The following is a 14,660-nucleotide window of genomic DNA, read 5'->3' as shown; positions in this document are numbered from 1 at the left end:
CCATTCCAGCCGCTTTACTAACAATCTCCCTACGTGGAGAATCAGCACCGTTAACCTCCTGTTTCGTACAGGTTGCAATTTGTCCTGAGGATGAACGGGAAGAGGGGGAACCAATGAGAGACTAGCTCTAGCTGTTGGGACAGGCACAGGTCACTCTATTTTTCCGTCAGGAAGAAGAATGAACCACAGGCTCAGCCTGCACCCCCGGAACCAGAATAGGGTCTGAAGCAATCCTGCGCTTTTGCGGCCAGCTCCCAAAAAAGCGAGTTGACAAATGGAGCTCAGGGGCACTGCAATTCACAAACCTGCAGAGTTATAAACGATAACTCTCGTCCACAAATATATTGAGGGAAGGCAACGAAGAGGATTTGAAAGCAAGGCAGAATTGCAGGAAACAGATTTCAGGAGGTAGATGCGACTCGCCTTTAAAGCACATGAAAAGCGGCAAAACGTCGACAATGATGCCCTTGGCCAAAAAGGGCGTATGCGTTTTTTCCTGAATATATTCAGGAAAAAACGCATACGCCCTTTTTGGCCAACCAAGCAAGCCGGAAAGGCCAATCAGCACTACAAAGAAGTCTCGCTTGCCATCGGTCAAAAGGGCCATGCTGAAAAAAGTGTAAAAACCAGAAATGCAGGACAGGCCAGGGAGACGTGGGAGCCTTGCTACGCTGATGGGCGGGATGTTAATTGCCAACAGCCACTCTGGAGAAGTGTACGGTGTGTCCTGAAACATGTAATAAACACAGCTTAGAGAGCATAGGGCACTTCCACTCATGGGCGTATACATTGGGAAAACTGAAAATCCACAAGACACAGGCACCCCGAAGTGTAGGGCTGCTCTGTTTACAAGAACCTCCACTTCGGTACACCTTAAATAGCCCAGGATAGAGAAAAATGGATAAAGAAGTTGTGGTACTTATGCACAATGGAATATCACTCAGCCATGTAATCAATGTCATAAGGCGAGTAGCAGCCAGTATGATGAGTGGATTGAGGTACGATGACTCTAAGTGAAATAAGTCACACAGAAAAAGACACTTATCCTAAGATATCACTTATAGAGGGAATGATAAAATAGCTACCCTTGAACTGAATTACAAGACAGAACAGAGTCACACGTTTTGAAAACACACTATGGCTGCTTAACGGGAAAGGTCCGGTGGGGTGATGCATAAAACAAGGGTTTGAAATTAGCTCAGATACCGTTCCATAAGCCAAATATGTAATGGACAAGACGTACACCCTGCTCAGTGAAATGGACTCAACACCACCTATTCACCGCACAAGAATATATCTGACTAGTAAGAATCTTAAAACCTATGTATTGATATCTCTCTGGAAGTGAATCAAGAGGGTGTAAAGCGGCATAAACACAGCAGTGAAAAGCAGCTAAGCCCCATTATCAAAATAAATTACTTGAAAAAAACCCATAAAACAAAGACAGTGAAAGAGAGAGAAATTCATACAAAATCCATTCAGGGGCTCTGATGCAACCTGGATTGACCATATCTAGACCCACAGCTGGATGAGACCTAAGGCTGGACACTCTTGGGGCTGAGAGGATTGGTGAGGTTGGGTGAGCAAACGCAGACCCTTTAAAGTAATACTGCGTGGTACCCATCCCATGGGTCCCAAATCTCCAGGTTCAAGGGCATCTTCCCACATCGAAAACATGCCTGGGAAACCCAGAAGATGGTACACCGCGTGATCGGGAAAGGTTTCTAAAACGCACCTCATTTCTCCTCTCCTTGTGCTCGGGTTCGCCATTCCAGCCGCTTTACTAACAATCTCCCTACGTGGAGAATCAGCACCGTTAACCTCCTGTTTCGTACAGGTTGCAATTTGTCCTGAGGATGAACGGGAAGAGGGGGAACCAATGAGAGACTAGCTCTAGCTGTTGGGACAGGCACAGGTCACTCTATTTTTCCGTCAGGAAGAAGAATGAACCACAGGCTCAGCCTGCACCCCCGGAACCAGAATAGGGTCTGAAGCAATCCTGCGCTTTTGCGGCCAGCTCCCAAAAAAGCGAGTTGACAAATGGAGCTCAGGGGCACTGCAATTCACAGACCTGCAGAGTTATAAATGATAACTCTCGTCCACAAATATATTGAGGGAAGGCAACGAAGAGGATTTGAAAGCAAGGCAGAATTGCAGGAAACAGATTTCAGGAGGTAGATGCGACTCGCCTTTAAAGCACATGAAAAGCGGCAAAACGTCGACAATGATGCCCTTGGCCAAAAAGGGCGTATGCGTTTTTTCCTGAATATATTCAGGAAAAAACGCATACGCCCTTTTTGGCCAACCAAGCAAGCCGGAAAGGCCAATCAGCACTACAAAGAAGTCTCGCTTGCCATCGGTCAAAAGGGCCATGCTGAAAAAAGTGTAAAAACCAGAAATGCAGGACAGGCCAGGGAGACGTGGGAGCCTTGCTACGCTGATGGGCGGGATGTTAATTGCCAACAGCCACTCTGGAGAAGTGTACGGTGTGTCCTGAAACATGTAATAAACACAGCTTAGAGAGCATAGGGCACTTCCACTCATGGGCGTATACATTGGGAAAACTGAAAATCCACAAGACACAGGCACCCCGAAGTGTAGGGCTGCTCTGTTTACAAGAACCTCCACTTCGGTACACCTTAAATAGCCCAGGATAGAGAAAAATGGATAAAGAAGTTGTGGTACTTATGCACAATGGAATATCACTCAGCCATGAAATCAATGTCATAAGGCGAGTAGCAGCCAGTATGATGAGTGGATTGAGGTACGATGACTCTAAGTGAAATAAGTCACACAGAAAAAGACACTTATCCTAAGATATCACTTATAGAGGGAATGATAAAATAGCTACCCTTGAACTGAATTACAAGACAGAACAGAGTCACACGTTTAGAAAACACACTATGGCTGCTTAACGGGAAAGGTCCGGTGGGGTGATGCATAAAACAAGGGTTTGAAATTAGCTCAGATACCGTTCCATAAGCCAAATATGTAATGGACAAGACGTACACCCTGCTCAGTGAAATGGACTCAACACCACCTATTCACCGCACAAGAATATATCTGACTAGTAAGAATCTTAAAACCTATGTATTGATATCTCTCTGGAAGTGAATCAAGAGGGTGTAAAGCGGCATAAACACAGCAGTGAAAAGCAGCTAAGCCCCATTATCAAAATAAATTACTTGAAAAAAACCCATAAAACAAAGACAGTGAAAGAGAGAGAAATTCATACAAAATCCATTCAGGGGCTCTGATGCAACCTGGATTGACCATATCTAGACCCACAGCTGGATGAGACCTAAGGCTGGACACTCTTGGGGCTGAGAGGATTGGTGAGGTTGGGTGAGCAAACGCAGACCCTTTAAAGTAATACTGCGTGGTACCCATCCCATGGGTCCCAAATCTCCAGGTTCAAGGGCATCTTCCCACATCGAAAACATGCCTGGGAAACCCAGAAGATGGTACACCGCGTGATCGGGAAAGGTTTCTAAAACGCACCTCATTTCTCCTCTCCTTGTGCTCGGGTTCGCCATTCCAGCCGCTTTACTAACAATCTCCCTACGTGGAGAATCAGCACCGTTAACCTCCTGTTTCGTACAGGTTGCAATTTGTCCTGAGGATGAACGGGAAGAGGGGGAACCAATGAGAGACTAGCTCTAGCTGTTGGGACAGGCACAGGTCACTCTATTTTTCCGTCAGGAAGAAGAATGAACCACAGGCTCAGCCTGCACCCCCGGAACCAGAATAGGGTCTGAAGCAATCCTGCGCTTTTGCGGCCAGCTCCCAAAAAAGCGAGTTGACAAATGGAGCTCAGGGGCACTGCAATTCACAAACCTGCAGAGTTATAAATGATAACTCTCGTCCACAAATATATTGAGGGAAGGCAACGAAGAGGATTTGAAAGCAAGGCAGAATTGCAGGAAACAGATTTCAGGAGGTAGATGCGACTCGCCTTTAAAGCACATGAAAAGCGGCAAAACGTCGACAATGATGCCCTTGGCCAAAAAGGGCGTATGCGTTTTTTCCTGAATATATTCAGGAAAAAACGCATACGCCCTTTTTGGCCAACCAAGCAAGCCGGAAAGGCCAATCAGCACTACAAAGAAGTCTCGCTTGCCATCGGTCAAAAGGGCCATGCTGAAAAAAGTGTAAAAACCAGAAATGCAGGACAGGCCAGGGAGACGTGGGAGCCTTGCTACGCTGATGGGCGGGATGTTAATTGCCAACAGCCACTCTGGAGAAGTGTACGGTGTGTCCTGAAACATGTAATAAACACAGCTTAGAGAGCATAGGGCACTTCCACTCATGGGCGTATACATTGGGAAAACTGAAAATCCACAAGACACAGGCACCCCGAAGTGTAGGGCTGCTCTGTTTACAAGAACCTCCACTTCGGTACACCTTAAATAGCCCAGGATAGAGAAAAATGGATAAAGAAGTTGTGGTACTTATGCACAATGGAATATCACTCAGCCATGTAATCAATGTCATAAGGCGAGTAGCAGCCAGTATGATGAGTGGATTGAGGTACGATGACTCTAAGTGAAATAAGTCACACAGAAAGAGACACTTATCCTAAGATATCACTTATAGAGGGAATGATAAAATAGCTACCCTTGAACTGAATTACAAGACAGAACAGAGTCACACGTTTTGAAAACACACTATGGCTGCTTAACGGGAAAGGTCCGGTGGGGTGATGCATAAAACAAGGGTTTGAAATTAGCTCAGATACCGTTCCATAAGCCAAATATGTAATGGACAAGACGTACACCCTGCTCAGTGAAATGGACTCAACACCACCTATTCACCGCACAAGAATATATCTGACTAGTAAGAATCTTAAAACCTATGTATTGATATCTCTCTGGAAGTGAATCAAGAGGGTGTAAAGCGGCATAAACACAGCAGTGAAAAGCAGCTAAGCCCCATTATCAAAATAAATTACTTGAAAAAAACCCATAAAACAAAGACAGTGAAAGAGAGAGAAATTCATACAAAATCCATTCAGGGGCTCTGATGCAACCTGGATTGACCATATCTAGACCCACAGCTGGATGAGACCTAAGGCTGGACACTCTTGGGGCTGAGAGGATTGGTGAGGTTGGGTGAGCAAACGCAGACCCTTTAAAGTAATACTGCGTGGTACCCATCCCATGGGTCCCAAATCTCCAGGTTCAAGGGCATCTTCCCACATCGAAAACATGCCTGGGAAACCCAGAAGATGGTACACCGCGTGATCGGGAAAGGTTTCTAAAACGCACCTCATTTCTCCTCTCCTTGTGCTCGGGTTCGCCATTCCAGCCGCTTTACTAACAATCTCCCTACGTGGAGAATCAGCACCGTTAACCTCCTGTTTCGTACAGGTTGCAATTTGTCCTGAGGATGAACGGGAAGAGGGGGAACCAATGAGAGACTAGCTCTAGCTGTTGGGACAGGCACAGGTCACTCTATTTTTCCGTCAGGAAGAAGAATGAACCACAGGCTCAGCCTGCACCCCCGGAACCAGAATAGGGTCTGAAGCAATCCTGCGCTTTTGCGGCCAGCTCCCAAAAAAGCGAGTTGACAAATGGAGCTCAGGGGCACTGCAATTCACAGACCTGCAGAGTTATAAATGATAACTCTCGTCCACAAATATATTGAGGGAAGGCAACGAAGAGGATTTGAAAGCAAGGCAGAATTGCAGGAAACAGATTTCAGGAGGTAGATGCGACTCGCCTTTAAAGCACATGAAAAGCGGCAAAACGTCGACAATGATGCCCTTGGCCAAAAAGGGCGTATGCGTTTTTTCCTGAATATATTCAGGAAAAAACGCATACGCCCTTTTTGGCCAACCAAGCAAGCCGGAAAGGCCAATCAGCACTACAAAGAAGTCTCGCTTGCCATCGGTCAAAAGGGCCATGCTGAAAAAAGTGTAAAAACCAGAAATGCAGGACAGGCCCGGGAGACGTGGGAGCCTTGCTACGCTGATGGGCGGGATGTTAATTGCCAACAGCCACTCTGGAGAAGTGTACGGCGTGTCCTGAAACATGTAATAAACACAGCTTAGAGAGCATAGGGCACTTCCACTCATGGGCGTATACATTGGGAAAACTGAAAATCCACAAGACACAGGCACCCCGAAGTGTAGGGCTGCTCTGTTTACAAGAACCTCCACTTCGGTACACCTTAAATAGCCCAGGATAGAGAAAAATGGATAAAGAAGTTGTGGTACTTATGCACAATGGAATATCACTCAGCCATGTAATCAATGTCATAAGGCGAGTAGCAGCCAGTATGATGAGTGGATTGAGGTACGATGACTCTAAGTGAAATAAGTCACACAGAAAAAGACACTTATCCTAAGATATCACTTATAGAGGGAATGATAAAATAGCTACCCTTGAACTGAATTACAAGACAGAACAGAGTCACACGTTTAGAAAACACACTATGGCTGCTTAACGGGAAAGGTCAGGTGGGGTGATGCATAAAACAAGGGTTTGAAATTAGCTCAGATACCGTTCCATAAGCCAAATATGTAATGGACAAGACGTACACCCTGCTCAGTGAAATGGACTCAACACCACCTATTCACCGCACAAGAATATATCTGACTAGTAAGAATCTTAAAACCTATGTATTGATATCTCTCTGGAAGTGAATCAAGAGGGTGTAAAGCGGCATAAACACAGCAGTGAAAAGCAGCTAAGCCCCATTATCAAAATAAATTACTTGAAAAAAACCCATAAAACAAAGACAGTGAAAGAGAGAGAAATTCATACAAAATCCATTCAGGGGCTCTGATGCAACCTGGATTGACCATATCTAGACCCACAGCTGGATGAGACCTAAGGCTGGACACTCTTGGGGCTGAGAGGATTGGTGAGGTTGGGTGAGCAAACGCAGACCCTTTAAAGTAATACTGCGTGGTACCCATCCCATGGGTCCCAAATCTCCAGGTTCAAGGGCATCTTCCCACATCGAAAACATGCCTGGGAAACCCAGAAGATGGTACACCGCGTGATCGGGAAAGGTTTCTAAAACGCACCTCATTTCTCCTCTCCTTGTGCTCGGGTTCGCCATTCCAGCCGCTTTACTAACAATCTCCCTACGTGGAGAATCAGCACCGTTAACCTCCTGTTTCGTACAGGTTGCAATTTGTCCTGAGGATGAACGGGAAGAGGGGGAACCAATGAGAGACTAGCTCTAGCTGTTGGGACAGGCACAGGTCACTCTATTTTTCCGTCAGGAAGAAGAATGAACCACAGGCTCAGCCTGCACCCCCGGAACCAGAATAGGGTCTGAAGCAATCCTGCGCTTTTGCGGCCAGCTCCCAAAAAAGCGAGTTGACAAATGGAGCTCAGGGGCACTGCAATTCACAGACCTGCAGAGTTATAAATGATAACTCTCGTCCACAAATATATTGAGGGAAGGCAACGAAGAGGATTTGAAAGCAAGGCAGAATTGCAGGAAACAGATTTCAGGAGGTAGATGCGACTCGCCTTTAAAGCACATGAAAAGCGGCAAAACGTCGACAATGATGCCCTTGGCCAAAAAGGGCGTATGCGTTTTTTCCTGAATATATTCAGGAAAAAACGCATACGCCCTTTTTGGCCAACCAAGCAAGCCGGAAAGGCCAATCAGCACTACAAAGAAGTCTCGCTTGCCATCGGTCAAAAGGGCCATGCTGAAAAAAGTGTAAAAACCAGAAATGCAGGACAGGCCAGGGAGACGTGGGAGCCTTGCTACGCTGATGGGCGGGATGTTAATTGCCAACAGCCACTCTGGAGAAGTGTACGGTGTGTCCTGAAACATGTAATAAACACAGCTTAGAGAGCATAGGGCACTTCCACTCATGGGCGTATACATTGGGAAAACTGAAAATCCACAAGACACAGGCACCCCGAAGTGTAGGGCTGCTCTGTTTACAAGAACCTCCACTTCGGTACACCTTAAATAGCCCAGGATAGAGAAAAATGGATAAAGAAGTTGTGGTACTTATGCACAATGGAATATCACTCAGCCATGTAATCAATGTCATAAGGCGAGTAGCAGCCAGTATGATGAGTGGATTGAGGTACGATGACTCTAAGTGAAATAAGTCACACAGAAAAAGACACTTATCCTAAGATATCACTTATAGAGGGAATGATAAAATAGCTACCCTTGAACTGAATTACAAGACAGAACAGAGTCACACGTTTAGCAAACACACTATGGCTGCTTAACGGGAAAGGTCCGGTGGGGTGATGCATAAAACAAGGGTTTGAAATTAGCTCAGATACCGTTCCATAAGCCAAATATGTAATGGACAAGACGTACACCCTGCTCAGTGAAATGGACTCAACACCACCTATTCACCGCACAAGAATATATCTGACTAGTAAGAATCTTAAAACCTATGTATTGATATCTCTCTGGAAGTGAATCAAGAGGGTGTAAAGCGGCATAAACACAGCAGTGAAAAGCAGCTAAGCCCCATTATCAAAATAAATTACTTGAAAAAAACCCATAAAACAAAGACAGTGAAAGAGAGAGAAATTCATACAAAATCCATTCAGGGGCTCTGATGCAACCTGGATTGACCATATCTAGACCCACAGCTGGATGAGACCTAAGGCTGGACACTCTTGGGGCTGAGAGGATTGGTGAGGTTGGGTGAGCAAACGCAGACCCTTTAAAGTAATACTGCGTGGTACCCATCCCATGGGTCCCAAATCTCCAGGTTCAAGGGCATCTTCCCACATCGAAAACATGCCTGGGAAACCCAGAAGATGGTACACCGCGTGATCGGGAAAGGTTTCTAAAACGCACCTCATTTCTCCTCTCCTTGTGCTCGGGTTCGCCATTCCAGCCGCTTTACTAACAATCTCCCTACGTGGAGAATCAGCACCGTTAACCTCCTGTTTCGTACAGGTTGCAATTTGTCCTGAGGATGAACGGGAAGAGGGGGAACCAATGAGAGACTAGCTCTAGCTGTTGGGACAGGCACAGGTCACTCTATTTTTCCGTCAGGAAGAAGAATGAACCACAGGCTCAGCCTGCACCCCCGGAACCAGAATAGGGTCTGAAGCAATCCTGCGCTTTTGCGGCCAGCTCCCAAAAAAGCGAGTTGACAAATGGAGCTCAGGGGCACTGCAATTCACAGACCTGCAGAGTTATAAATGATAACTCTCGTCCACAAATATATTGAGGGAAGGCAACGAAGAGGATTTGAAAGCAAGGCAGAATTGCAGGAAACAGATTTCAGGAGGTAGATGCGACTCGCCTTTAAAGCACATGAAAAGCGGCAAAACGTCGACAATGATGCCCTTGGCCAAAAAGGGCGTATGCGTTTTTTCCTGAATATATTCAGGAAAAAACGCATACGCCCTTTTTGGCCAACCAAGCAAGCCGGAAAGGCCAATCAGCACTACAAAGAAGTCTCGCTTGCCATCGGTCAAAAGGGCCATGCTGAAAAAAGTGTAAAAACCAGAAATGCAGGACAGGCCAGGGAGACGTGGGAGCCTTGCTACGCTGATGGGCGGGATGTTAATTGCCAACAGCCACTCTGGAGAAGTGTACGGCGTGTCCTGAAACATGTAATAAACACAGCTTAGAGAGCATAGGGCACTTCCACTCATGGGCGTATACATTGGGAAAACTGAAAATCCACAAGACACAGGCACCCCGAAGTGTAGGGCTGCTCTGTTTACAAGAACCTCCACTTCGGTACACCTTAAATAGCCCAGGATAGAGAAAAATGGATAAAGAAGTTGTGGTACTTATGCACAATGGAATATCACTCAGCCATGTAATCAATGTCATAAGGCGAGTAGCAGCCAGTATGATGAGTGGATTGAGGTACGATGACTCTAAGTGAAATAAGTCACACAGAAAAAGACACTTATCCTAAGATATCACTTATAGAGGGAATGATAAAATAGCTACCCTTGAACTGAATTACAAGACAGAACAGAGTCACACGTTTAGAAAACACACTATGGCTGCTTAACGGGAAAGGTCCGGTGGGGTGATGCATAAAACAAGGGTTTGAAATTAGCTCAGATACCGTTCCATAAGCCAAATATGTAATGGACAAGACGTACACCCTGCTCAGTGAAATGGACTCAACACCACCTATTCACCGCACAAGAATATATCTGACTAGTAAGAATCTTAAAACCTATGTATTGATATCTCTCTGGAAGTGAATCAAGAGGGTGTAAAGCGGCATAAACACAGCAGTGAAAAGCAGCTAAGCCCCATTATCAAAATAAATTACTTGAAATAAACCCATAAAACAAAGACAGTGAAAGAGAGAGAAATTCTTACAAAATCCATTCAGGGGCTCTGATGCAACCTGGATTGACCATATCTAGACCCACAGCTGGATGAGACCTAAGGCTGGACACTCTTGGGGCTGAGAGGATTGGTGAGGTTGGGTGAGCAAACGCAGACCCTTTAAAGTAATACTGCGTGGTACCCATCCCATGGGTCCCAAATCTCCAGGTTCAAGGGCATCTTCCCACATCGAAAACATGCCTGGGAAACCCAGAAGATGGTACACCGCGTGATCGGGAAAGGTTTCTAAAACGCACCTCATTTCTCCTCTCCTTGTGCTCGGGTTCGCCATTCCAGCCGCTTTACTAACAATCTCCCTACGTGGAGAATCAGCACCGTTAACCTCCTGTTTCGTACAGGTTGCAATTTGTCCTGAGGATGAACGGGAAGAGGGGGAACCAATGAGAGACTAGCTCTAGCTGTTGGGACAGGCACAGGTCACTCTATTTTTCCGTCAGGAAGAAGAATGAACCACAGGCTCAGCCTGCACCCCCGGAACCAGAATAGGGTCTGAAGCAATCCTGCGCTTTTGCGGCCAGCTCCCAAAAAAGCGAGTTGACAAATGGAGCTCAGGGGCACTGCAATTCACAAACCTGCAGAGTTATAAATGATAACTCTCGTCCACAAATATATTGAGGGAAGGCAACGAAGAGGATTTGAAAGCAAGGCAGAATTGCAGGAAACAGATTTCAGGAGGTAGATGCGACTCGCCTTTAAAGCACATGAAAAGCGGCAAAACGTCGACAATGATGCCCTTGGCCAAAAAGGGCGTATGCGTTTTTTCCTGAATATATTCAGGAAAAAACGCATACGCCCTTTTTGGCCAACCAAGCAAGCCGGAAAGGCCAATCAGCACTACAAAGAAGTCTCGCTTGCCATCGGTCAAAAGGGCCATGCTGAAAAAAGTGTAAAAACCAGAAATGCAGGACAGGCCCGGGAGACGTGGGAGCCTTGCTACGCTGATGGGCGGGATGTTAATTGCCAACAGCCACTCTGGAGAAGTGTACGGTGTGTCCTGAAACATGTAATAAACACAGCTTAGAGAGCATAGGGCACTTCCACTCATGGGCGTATACATTGGGAAAACTGAAAATCCACAAGACACAGGCACCCCGAAGTGTAGGGCTGCTCTGTTTACAAGAACCTCCACTTCGGTACACCTTAAATAGCCCAGGATAGAGAAAAATGGATAAAGAAGTTGTGGTACTTATGCACAATGGAATATCACTCAGCCATGTAATCAATGTCATAAGGCGAGTAGCAGCCAGTATGATGAGTGGATTGAGGTACGATGACTCTAAGTGAAATAAGTCACACAGAAAAAGACACTTATCCTAAGATATCACTTATAGAGGGAATGATAAAATAGCTACCCTTGAACTGAATTACAAGACAGAACAGAGTCACACGTTTAGAAAACACACTATGGCTGCTTAACGGGAAAGGTCCGGTGGGGTGATGCATAAAACAAGGGTTTGAAATTAGCTCAGATACCGTTCCATAAGCCAAATATGTAATGGACAAGACGTACACCCTGCTCAGTGAAATGGACTCAACACCACCTATTCACCGCACAAGAATATATCTGACTAGTAAGAATCTTAAAACCTATGTATTGATATCTCTCTGGAAGTGAATCAAGAGGGTGTAAAGCGGCATAAACACAGCAGTGAAAAGCAGCTAAGCCCCATTATCAAAATAAATTACTTGAAATAAACCCATAAAACAAAGACAGTGAAAGAGAGAGAAATTCTTACAAAATCCATTCAGGGGCTCTGATGCAACCTGGATTGACCATATCTAGACCCACAGCTGGATGAGACCTAAGGCTGGACACTCTTGGGGCTGAGAGGATTGGTGAGGTTGGGTGAGCAAACGCAGACCCTTTAAAGTAATACTGCGTGGTACCCATCCCATGGGTCCCAAATCTCCAGGTTCAAGGGCATCTTCCCACATCGAAAACATGCCTGGGAAACCCAGAAGATGGTACACCGCGTGATCGGGAAAGGTTTCTAAAACGCACCTCATTTCTCCTCTCCTTGTGCTCGGGTTCGCCATTCCAGCCGCTTTACTAACAATCTCCCTACGTGGAGAATCAGCACCGTTAACCTCCTGTTTCGTACAGGTTGCAATTTGTCCTGAGGATGAACGGGAAGAGGGGGAACCAATGAGAGACTAGCTCTAGCTGTTGGGACAGGCACAGGTCACTCTATTTTTCCGTCAGGAAGAAGAATGAACCACAGGCTCAGCCTGCACCCCCGGAACCAGAATAGGGTCTGAAGCAATCCTGCGCTTTTGCGGCCAGCTCCCAAAAAAGCGAGTTGACAAATGGAGCTCAGGGGCACTGCAATTCACAAACCTGCAGAGCTATAAATGATAACTCTCGTCCACAAATATATTGAGGGAAGGCAACGAAGAGGATTTGAAAGCAAGGCAGAATTGCAGGAAACAGATTTCAGGAGGTAGATGCGACTCGCCTTTAAAGCACATGAAAAGCGGCAAAACGTCGACAATGATGCCCTTGGCCAAAAAGGGCGTATGCGTTTTTTCCTGAATATATTCAGGAAAAAACGCATACGCCCTTTTTGGCCAACCAAGCAAGCCGGAAAGGCCAATCAGCACTACAAAGAAGTCTCGCTTGCCATCGGTCAAAAGGGCCATGCTGAAAAAAGTGTAAAAACCAGAAATGCAGGACAGGCCAGGGAGACGTGGGAGCCTTGCTACGCTGATGGGCGGGATGTTAATTGCCAACAGCCACTCTGGAGAAGTGTACGGTGTGTCCTGAAACATGTAATAAACACAGCTTAGAGAGCATAGGGCACTTCCACTCATGGGCGTATACATTGGGAAAACTGAAAATCCACAAGACACAGGCACCCCGAAGTGTAGGGCTGCTCTGTTTACAAGAACCTCCACTTCGGTACACCTTAAATAGCCCAGGATAGAGAAAAATGGATAAAGAAGTTGTGGTACTTATGCACAATGGAATATCACTCAGCCATGAAATCAATGTCATAAGGCGAGTAGCAGCCAGTATGATGAGTGGATTGAGGTACGATGACTCTAAGTGAAATAAGTCACACAGAAAAAGACACTTATCCTAAGATATCACTTATAGAGGGAATGATAAAATAGCTACCCTTGAACTGAATTACAAGACAGAACAGAGTCACACGTTTAGAAAACACACTATGGCTGCTTAACGGGAAAGGTCCGGTGGGGTGATGCATAAAACAAGGGTTTGAAATCAGCTCAGATACCGTTCCATAAGCCAAATATGTAATGGACAAGACGTACACCCTGCTCAGTGAAATGGACTCAACACCACCTATTCACCGCACAAGAATATATCTGACTAGTAAGAATCTTAAAACCTATGTATTGATATCTCTCTGGAAGTGAATCAAGAGGGTGTAAAGCGGCATAAACACAGCAGTGAAAAGCAGCTAAGCCCCATTATCAAAATAAATTACTTGAAATAAACCCATAAAACAAAGACAGTGAAAGAGAGAGAAATTCATACAAAATCCATTCAGGGGCTCTGATGCAACCTGGATTGACCATATCTAGACCCACAGCTGGATGAGACCCAAGGCTGGACACTCTTGGGGCTGAGAGGATTGGTGAGGTTGGGTGAGCAAACGCAGACCCTTTAAAGTAATACTGCGTGGTACCCATCCCATGGGTCCCAAATCTCCAGGTTCAAGGGCATCTTCCCACATCGAAAACATGCCTGGGAAACCCAGAAGATGGTACACCGCGTGATCGGGAAAGGTTTCTAAAACGCACCTCATTTCTCCTCTCCTTGTGCTCGGGTTCGCCATTCCAGCCGCTTTACTAACAATCTCCCTACGTGGAGAATCAGCACCGTTAACCTCCTGTTTCGTACAGGTTGCAATTTGTCCTGAGGATGAACGGGAAGAGGGGGAACCAATGAGAGACTAGCTCTAGCTGTTGGGACAGGCACAGGTCACTCTATTTTTCCGTCAGGAAGAAGAATGAACCACAGGCTCAGCCTGCACCCCCGGAACCAGAATAGGGTCTGAAGCAATCCTGCGCTTTTGCGGCCAGCTCCCAAAAAAGCGAGTTGACAAATGGAGCTCAGGGGCACTGCAATTCACAGACCTGCAGAGTTATAAATGATAACTCTGGTCCACAAATATATTGAGGGAAGGCAACGAAGAGGATTTGAAAGCAAGGCAGAATTGCAGGAAACAGATTTCAGGAGGTAGATGCGACTCGCCTTTAAAGCACATGAAAAGCGGCAAAACGTCGACAATGATGCCCTTGGCCAAAAAGGGCGTATGCGTTTTTTCCTGAATATATTCAGGAAAAAACGCATACGCCCTTTT

The sequence above is a fragment of the Eubalaena glacialis genome, chromosome 4 (assembly GCF_028564815.1).
Source record: "Eubalaena glacialis isolate mEubGla1 chromosome 4, mEubGla1.1.hap2.+ XY, whole genome shotgun sequence".
NCBI classification, from domain to species: domain Eukaryota; kingdom Metazoa; phylum Chordata; class Mammalia; order Artiodactyla; family Balaenidae; genus Eubalaena; species Eubalaena glacialis.
The sequence above is the reverse complement of the archived record's forward strand: the minus strand, read 5'-3'. Positions refer to the sequence as shown.